This window comes from Siphateles boraxobius, unplaced genomic scaffold (assembly GCF_051911475.1).
Source record: "Siphateles boraxobius isolate OS27281-9 unplaced genomic scaffold, OSU_SipBor_1 9, whole genome shotgun sequence".
NCBI lineage: Eukaryota > Metazoa > Chordata > Actinopteri > Cypriniformes > Leuciscidae > Siphateles > Siphateles boraxobius.
In genome coordinates this window covers 14,911,681-14,921,344 of record NW_027509219.1, presented here as the reverse complement: position 1 = coordinate 14,921,344, position 9,664 = coordinate 14,911,681, and positions in this window count along the sequence as shown.

Below are 9,664 nucleotides of genomic sequence, written 5' to 3'. Positions count from 1 at the left end.
GATTCAACAGTGTGGACGCGGTCAGCCCTGTCTACGATCATGAGCCCATGCAGGTCGGTCGAGCTCGGCTTTCCCGGGAGGAGAAGGAAAGGCGGAGGTCCCAGGGCCTTTGCCTTTACTGTGGCTCAGCAGGACATTTCGCTTTCAACTGCCCGGTAAAAGGGCAAGCCCGGCAGTAAACCTGAGGCTACTGTCGGGTGGGATCTCCGCTGAGAAGACCTCATCAACATCAACGCTCCTTCCGGTAAGACTCAGGTGGTCAGCTCACACCCACGACTGTCAAGCACTACTGGACGCCGGGGCTGAAGGTAACTTCATGGACTACACTTTTGCACTCAGGATTCAGGTTCCCCTTCTACCGCTCAGTCACACCATCGCAGTGCACACGCTCAACGGACAAACACTCCCCACTATCTCTTATACCTCTGGACCCCTCACACTCAGCGTATCCGGCAACCATTCTGAACCATCTCTTTCTATATCCTGGACTCCCCCCTGGCACCCATTGTTTTAGGTCACCCCTGGCTCATCAAACACAACCCCAAAATAGACTGGCAGCAGAGATCAGTGTCTGAATGGAGCAGTAAATGTCATGAGTCCTGTCTTGTGTCTGCTTGTCCGTCTGTTTCTGTTTGTACGTTTCAGGAGGAAGCAGCGGACTTGTCAAACGTGCCCACGGAGTACCTAGACCTGAAGGAGGTGTTCAGTAAGTCTCGTGCTGCTTCTCTCCCTCCGCATCGCCCCTTTGACTGTGCTATAGAGTTATTGCCAGGTACGTCTCCGCCTAAGGGCAAGTTATATTCACTTTCTGTCCCAGAGAGGGAGGCTATGGAGAAATATATTTCTGATTCTCTAGCAGCGGAGTTCATCCATCCCTCCTCTTTTCCAGCAGGGGCGGGGTTCTTTTTTGTGGGGAAGAAGGATGGGTCTTTGCGACCTTGTATTGACTACCGGGGGCTGAACAACATCACGGTAAAGAATAGTTATCCTTTGTCATTGATGTCTTCAGCCTTCGAGAGGTTGCAAGGAGCATCTATCTTCACAAAATTGGATTTACGTAACGCTTATCATTTGGTCCGCATCAGGAGGGGGGATGAATGGAAGACTGCTTTTAATACCCCCAGGGGGCACTTTGAATACTTGGTCATGCCTTTCGGCTTGTCCAACTCCCCAGCGGTCTTCCAGGCACTCGTCAATGACGTGCTGCGAGATATGGTCGACCAATTCATATATGTCTACCTGGATGATATATTGACTTTTTCTTCTTCTCTCCAGGAACACGTGCAGCACGTTCGACGAGTGCTTCAGATACTGCTAGAGAATGGGCTTTTTGTCAAGGCGGAGAAATGCGCTTTTCATGCACAGTCTGTTCCTTTCCTTGGGTACATTGTGTCGTCTGAGGGAATGCGTATGGATCCTGAGAAGGTTAAGGCTGTGGTGGATTGGCCAAGTCCAGATTCCCGTAAGGCCCTACAGAGGTTTCTGGGGTTCGCCAATTTTTACCGGCGGTTTATTCGCAATTTCAGCCAACTAGCCTCGCCTCTGACCGCCTTGACCTCCCCCAGAACGGCGTTCAGGTGGTCAGACGCAGCGGAAGCTGCGTTTGCCAAACTGAAGGGCCGCTTTGTTTCAGCCCCCATCCTGGTTACCCCTGATTCATCACGTCAGTTCGTGGTGGAGGTCGATGCGTCAGAGGTGGGGGTATGTGCAGTGCTATCCCAACGCTCTCTCACAGACGACAAGATGCACCCATGCGCGTTTTTGTCTCATCGATTATCCCCTGCCGAACGTAACTATGATATTGGTAATAGAGAGTTGTTGGCAGTCAAATTGGCATTGGAGGAATGGCGCCACTGGTTAGAAGGGTCGGGGGTACCTTTTGTCGTCTGGACAGACCATAAGAATTTGGAATATATCAGAACTGCTAAAAGATTGAACTCTAGGCAGGCTCGGTGGGCACTTTTTTTCGGACGTTTTGACTTTTCTCTCTCGTACCGCCTGGGCTCCAAAAACATCAAGCCAGATTCTTTATCACGCATTTTTGACCGTTCCGATTGCCCGTCTACTCCCGAGTGCATTTTTCCAGAGACTCTAATTATCTCTACACTCACATGGGAGGTCAAATCGATGGTCAAGACGGCCTTACAAGGGGTAACGCCTCCGGTCGGTTGCCCACCGAACCGCTTATTTGTGCCAAAGGAATTACGGTCTGACGTTGTTCAGTGGGGGCATTGTTCCAATGTGGCTTGTCATCCAGGAGTTAGTCGCACTACATCTTTAGTCAAGCAACGATTTTGGTGGCCACGTATGGCTCGCGACGTTCACAGTTTTGTTTTGGCTTGCTCAGTTTGTGCCACTGGTAAGACTTCCAATCGACCCCCAGATGGGCTCCTTCAACCGCTGCCGGTCCCTTCGAGACCCTGGTCCCACATCGCTCTAGATTTTGTCACCGCCCTCCCACCCTCTCAGGGTAACACGGTAGTTTTAACCGTGGTGGACCGGTTCTCGAAGGCGGCCCACTTTATTCCCTTGCCCAAATTGCCCTCAGCCAAGGAGACAGCGGTAACAGTCGTTAACCACGTCTTTCGGTTACATGGCCTCCCGACAGACGTGGTTTCCGACAGAGGTCCCCAATTTCTGTCCAAATTCTGGCAAGAATTTTGTAGATTACTGGGTGCGACTGTTAGTCTGTCCTCAGGGTTTCATCCCCAGAGCAATGGCCAAACTGAGAGAGCCAACCAGGATTTGGAGAGAACGTTGCGATGTATGGTTTCCAAGAATCCTTCCTCATGAAGTCAACAACTGTCAATGGTGGAGTACGCCCACAATTCATTACCAGTATCATCCACGGGCCTATCTCCGTTTGAGTGTAGCATAGGGTACCAGCCACCAATTTTTCCTAGTCTGGAACCCGAAGTCGCGGTTCCCTCCGCCCACGCCTTTGTCCAGAGGTGTCATTGCACTTGGACTAGAGCCCAGGAGACTCTACTCCAAGTGGGAGCGCGCACCAAGGCCAAAGCCGATCGCCACCGGCGGAGGCCTCCCGTATACGTCGTCGGTTCCAAAGTGTGGCTTTCTACCAAGAACATTCCTCTCCGTTCCGTTTCGAATAAACTTGGTCCCAAATTTATTGGCCCGTTTACTGTCACCAAGATTATTAGTCCGGTGGCAGTCCGCCTTCTTCCTCCAGTGTACAGGACAATTCATCCCGTTTTTCATGTAATCCGCCTGTCCCGGTTCCCCCTCCGCCGCGACTCGTAGACGGGGAGACCACATATTCGGTTTATCGTATTCTGGACTCAAGGCGGAGGGGACGCGGGTTCCAGTACTTGGTGGACTGGGAAGGTTACGGTCCGGAGGAGAGAAGTTGGGTGCCTGCTAGAGACATTCTGGATCACTCCCTTATTGATGATTACAATCGACAGGTAAGGGAGTCTGGGGACGCCTGGAGCCGTACCTAGGATAGGGGGTACTGTCACGATTCATGAATTCGCTGTTTCCTTCATGTCTCGTGTTATTGTTGTTCTGTGAGTATGAACGCGTGTGAGTGGGCGTTACCGCTCGTTCAGCTGATCAGTCACCGGCTGATCTCATTATCAGCGCCAGCTGCTGCCAATTCACCTCTCTATAAAGACTCATCACAATCTCCTCTCTTTGTCAGATCGTTGGTTTGGTGTCCTCTGTGTCGTGCCTCGTGTCCCTGTTGCAGTCTGTTCCAGTTTGAGTTCCTGTTCGGTGTCTTCGTGTCCTGTCTCGTCTGGAGTTCTACCTGCACTGGTTTCTTTCACCCGCACTGGATTCACCCTCACCTGCACGCTGACCACTGAGTCCCTGCGCCACCATCTGCTGAGATTCCCCGAGATTGTCTTTGTGTCTACTGACCATAAATAAAAGAATTAACTTGCACTTGCTTCCGCCCTGTTCTTGTGACAGTATCTCCTCAAATTTATTTTAAGAATGCTTTGCTAACGTTTCCATTAAGTTATTACAATATTATTTCTTAATGTCCCCTGTTGTTCAAAAAAATGTTTTTAAAAACGTTTTTTACTAACTTTAAGGATTCTATTTGCAAACATTATTGAAAAGTTACTTAAGAATGTTCTGAAAGAAGTAGTAGCATTTAAAAAATGTTGGGAAAAAAATGGGTCCCACTTTATTTTAGTTAAAGGGATAGTTCACACAAACATTAAAATTCTGTCAGTAATTACTCTCCCTCATGTTGTATTCTCGTCGCTTGATAAACTAAAGATTGAGCCACTGTAGTCACTTGGACCATTTTAACGATATTCTATAATAACTTTTCAGGGGAACAAGTTTCAATCCCTTAGAAGCCTATGGAGGAGTGATCCAGCTCTCAGATTTAATCAAAAATATATTAATCTGTGTTCCGAAGAAGAACGAAGGTCTTACGGGGTTGTAACAACATGAGGGTGAGTAAATACTGACAGAATTTTCATTTTTGGGTGAACTATCCCTTTAACTTCTATGTACTAACATATAAATTAATAATTTGATACAATGCACTTATTGTGTACATATATGTTTTTACATTGTACTTATATATCAAAAAGTCCTGCATATGATTACAGCTGTAATAAATTTCTGTAATTACATCTATAATTACACTGTTGAGCCTTCCCTTACACCTTAACCCACCCTTAAACCAACCCGACCAATCATCGCTTGCCGTCTTTAACGATGTGCGTAATGTCATTGAGAAGGTGAAACTATACCGACTGACCTCTGGAAACAAGAGCGTAAACAAACAAACAAACAAACAAACTTGTACTAGCTGGTAACACTTTATTTTACAGTGTCCTTGTTACATATGTTACATGTATTTACTATAGTAATAACAGTAAATTCTGCACAATTACATGCAACTAACCCTAAACCAAACCCTAACCCTAATTATATATTTTGTTCATTTCTATTATTCAGTACTTAAATGTATAAATACACTGTAACAAGAGCACCTTAAAATAAAGTGCAACTTACTAGATTAATGGTAAGTCCAGGACTCACCGGGTTGCTTACCGCATGTGCTATCGTTTTGCAGCATTTATCTTTTTTCACTCTGTCTTGGTAGTAACTTGAGGAAAAATCATAAAGGCATTAGTATTGTTGTCATAGCTCCAGGAATCGTTTCTCCGTCGCATAATTCCACCTAGCAGCATTAATACCAATGTCTCTCTTTTGTTTCGCCGTATTTGAAACTGTGTACAGAAGAGTTTCTGTGCTCCAATTGGTCGACTTTACAGATGTGATGGAACCCGTCATGGAGGAATGGAAAAAAATTAAACATGCTATTCTTTCTTTCGTGACATCATGATGCATCGCAGACACGGCGTTGGATATCATCCACTTTGACACACTATACGAGATAAAACGATCTCTTCTTGCATCCCGGCACCCATTGTCATTTTCAAATCACCATGACAGTTCAAGCAGATTGTGCCAATATCGTGTAGTCTGAACCCGGCATAACCTTACCAGTATCCCACCTCAATAGCAGAAAAAGTGTTTTGCAATACAAGAAGAACACAATAAGAACATTGTACTTATTTTTAAAGTGTATGTAAGGACACATAATATAATATATATTATATAAGTGTGACCAAAAAATGTTCCATGAACAATGTAAAATGAATGTTTTTGTGCTAACGTTTTGAGAACATTAATAAAGACCAGATAACTTTGAACAACCGCTCTATTAATGTTACTGGAAGAACGTTTGTTCATAACTTTGAGAGAACCTTGCCAGAACGTTCCCTGTTAGCTGGGTCCATGCAAGACCAAAATATGAACCCTCACCACTTTGTGAGTTTACAAACTGTCAAAATAAACACTTTAGATTTCATCCAGCTGCAATTTATTCCTTTTGCTCGAGTTACAGGACTTTCGTGAGGTATTCTCAGGTGCAGGTAAGTAAGTTTACATAAGTTGCTCCCCCGAGGTTTAGAGAGTCTAAATAAAACCCAGTGCCTCAATCACTACAGGAAACAAATGTGGTGACATTTTTCTACAAGACAGCTGAGGACTGGGTGAAAGATAAAACCAAACACTCTCATTAAGGGTCCCAAACTCAGTTTCTCCCAGTCAGCTGCAGGCTGGGTTCTTATCGCTCTGATTGCTGCAAACTTGACTGAGAGACGCCTGTAATAACTGCCACATTGTTTGGGTACGCTGACAGAGAAAAAGAGGTGAAAAACTGAAGGAAACAAACTCAAGCACCAGCAGATCTGAAGATCTTGTCTGTTGCTGTGTTGCACAAAGCCATATTGTAAACTGAGCAAGGACTGCTGTGTACAGTGTGCACATACTGAATGTCGGGTGTTAAAGTATAAAAGTCCTTTTATAGAAAACATTTGATGACTAATGAAGCATTTGATGACTAAATCAACATGAATTAGGCCTTATTTGCTTTCCTAATGCACGTTCAATGGTTTTATTGGTAACTGGGATTTTATTCCAAGGGGAAAAAAAACTGTAAAGCGGTTTGTCTTTGTAATCTCTCAGAATAATGTAAATACTGGCTCTTCCTCTAAAACAGCTGTGCAGACTATTGCATAATGTTGTAATATCCAAATAGCAGTTTTAGCAAACCTACGACTCCATTCTGGTATGTAATGTACACTTTTTTTTATTTTTTTATTTAACAGTCAGACATACAAACCAACATAGTGCAGTAGAGTGAACAATCTTGTAATTCCATAATCCCACAATTGACATAAAAGTGTTGATCTATGAGTGTGTGTGGGTGGGTGTGTGTGGGTATGTGTATGTGTGTGTGTGTGTATGCGTAAACAAAGTAACCATTTATTATTTATTACCATCGTTATTACCATCACCACCTCCACTCCCCACGACCACCACACTGCCAATATTGTATTAGTCGATTTTTATTTCCATCCTTCCTCCTATGTAATAATTGCAATTGTCAACACTGTCTAAGATAGAAGATGGCATAATAAGATAATATAAGATAACCTTCCCCCACATCTCTTCAGTCCCTATCTTCTCCTCAATTATTATTATTATTATTATTATTTATTTATTTATTTATTTATATTTTATTTTTTTTGTGTATGTGTTATGTGCAATGTCTAACGTGCATTAAAAGAGGGAGTACAGTGTGAGAGTGTCTCAACTTGGGACAGAGATGCTGTCCCATTGAAACCACTTCTAGCCTGTTTTGCTTGCTTAGGTGTTTGTGAGGTGATCCATACAATGTTTTTTTTTTTTTTTTCTATTCTACGTTGTGGTGCATTAAAAACACATGAAAAGATAAGGGGGAAATAATTGCAGTAGTGATGACAATAAACACTTAATTCCAATACAGCATTGACAATGGTAAATTGATGATAATAATAATAGTAATAATAATAATATTAATAATAAACTGTCAGGAATCAATCAGATTCATTCCCATCCACCACTCAAAGATCACTCTCCCCGGAATACTAACCACTCACACCTGTGCACCATCAATTACCTCAACAACCAGCTCTACAAAACACCCATGCACACTTCAGTCTTTGTCAAGCCTCCAACAGGAATAGACCATAACCCTCTGTCTCCTGAAGTCTCCAAGTCAACCTGAAAACCACCACGTAACGTATACTCACCTTTGAAGTACTCACCTTTGTATCCTTGTCCCGCTGTTCCCAGAAGTCCTGCCTGGTCCCATGTTCCCCGAGTCCTGGAGATTCGTCTGAGTGTCCCACGTTCCCGCTGAGATCTCCGTTTCCGCTACTGTATCTGAAATAAAAAAGGAGACGTATCAATGAACAGTGTCTGCTCACGCCAAGCTAACTAAAGGAGGATCTGCTCACCTGGAATCCGCTCTGCACGTAGTGATCGTCACCGCACCTTCACCTGAACCTCGCCTATTCACCTTGTCACTTGAATCATTGTAAATAAACTCACGTTTGAATTCACTTACCTCCGCCTCTGTGCCTGTATCCTGACATAAACGACCATGATGATGGCAGTGGCGATCGCAGTGGCGAAAGCAAAGACAGCAACAACAGCAATTACAACAATGAAAAAAAAAAAATAGTCATCATAACAGTAACAGTAATGACAGTAATAACAATGATGACAGAAACAAGTTCAAACAACTAAAATGCGTTAATATTCGTGGGTTGATTAAGAAGGTGGGAGGAGTCGGAGTTGAAAAGAGAGAAAGGATTCATAGCTGTAAGAGGTCAGAAAGTGTTGGATGGCAGAGGTCAGTTTCAGATGCGTAATTATGAAGGGGAGATGTGTATTCTATTGCAATGAAGTCTGTAATAAGATTTTTCCAGTAGTTAATGTGTATTTTGTTTCGAGTTTTCCAGTTCATGAGGATAGTTTTCTTGGCGATGGTTAGAGCTATGAGGAGCATTTTAGAGTTTACAGTTTTATCAGTGATTATTGTGAGGTCCCCCAGCAAGCAAAGAGAGGGCGATAGTGGGATGTGGCAGCCGACTATAGTGGATAGTGACTGTGTGACCTCTTCCCAAAAGTGTTTGATTGGAGTGTACACTTTTTATAATCCAATCAAAGGATGACTGTCCTGCCCCATTTTTTTCTTGTTCAATATTCTGTTGCACGGTTGCATTGGCAATTGTTTGACTTTAAAGTTTCTCAGACAATGCAAGCAGAAAAAGCAATACAGCATTCCAAGCAAATAGTCTTCTATATGTAAAATCAGATTTAAGATTGACATCGACAACATATAGAAACAAACTAAAACTAAATATGGTTCTCAAACCAAAATGTCTCATGGAGTTTTGAAGGGCTCTCATTCTTGACACATATTTTCAGTCTTTTTTTTTGGCCACACACTCTGACTGTTGAACAATGTTTGGATTGTAGCTCTTCACTTCTCCCTGCCCTCTGGACGTGGCATTTGAGGCTCACTAACAGATTTGTTTGAAAGTTTCTTTCACATTTATTTATATCGTCTTTTTGTGTTTTTTTTTTCTGCACAGGGTGTTTATTTTGTGGTTGGAAAATCTCATTTTGTCCCTGGAAAGCTGTAGCTATTGTGATGCTGATTTTTGCCTTAAACCCTGAGGCTTGTCAGAAAGCCATTGCCATTGTCTCTGCATAAGTATTATTACATTGAAAAATGGAAAAATATCATTATTAACTATAATGATAGATAATATGAATTATATGAACCTATTATCAAACAAAACATGTTAAAAGTTGGAATGAGAACCAGAAAATACCGGGAATTCATAAATCAAGCAAGTATTGTTGTACGCTTTGAATACGTGAACAGTTAGCCAGTATATTTTGGCTGGCAGGACCAGCAAATAGTCCCTTCATGTCTTATCTGTCTCGTTAATAGCTCTTGTTCATCGTAAGGCTGGAAGGATTTGGCAGAAGAGCCCTTTTCAACACACTCTCGGTCGTGTCCCAGATGCACCTCAGGCTTTATGAGATGCTCTCGCTCAAAAAGTAAACTCTTAGAAATAAATGGTTCAATGGGGTTCTACGTCGAACTTTTGTTTACAAATTATTCTATTTGTTCTACCTTTTATGCTAAATCGGTTCTATATAAAGTAAAAATGTCCTAAGTGATTGCATAATACTTTCATGTTTAACAGTTTTCAACTTTTTCTAGTGATAATAAAGTATGTTTACTAGCAGTTTAATTCTGAAAATTGAA